The 208-nt window shown below is 53.4% G+C and overlaps 1 protein-coding gene across 1 annotated transcript in view; it reads right to left on the reverse strand.

Annotated features, from left to right (window-relative positions):
- The window catches only part of PLXNA1 (plexin A1), a 109596-nt gene that overhangs the window by 27551 nt on the left and 81837 nt on the right, over positions 1-208 (reverse strand). The window lies entirely within an intron of this gene.

Consider the following 208-nt stretch of genomic DNA (forward strand, 5'->3'; position numbering starts at 1 on the left):
GGAAAGAGAGCAGGCAGAGGGCCAGGGCCCTGCACTGTAGCCATGCTGGCGTACAACACCAGCACGTGCACTTGCAGTTGGTAAGAGCTTGTTGTGTTGTAATTAGTGACCGTGCATCTTGCACCAGGGCTGATTACTTCTCCTAAATACATTGTGAAGCCCACGTCGACATTAATTACTGTGCTGGGTCAGCAGCGGCGGGACGCTA

Source organism: Egretta garzetta, unplaced genomic scaffold (genome assembly GCF_000687185.1).
Source record: "Egretta garzetta isolate BGI_Z169 unplaced genomic scaffold, ASM68718v1 scaffold215, whole genome shotgun sequence".
Lineage (NCBI taxonomy): Eukaryota > Metazoa > Chordata > Aves > Pelecaniformes > Ardeidae > Egretta > Egretta garzetta.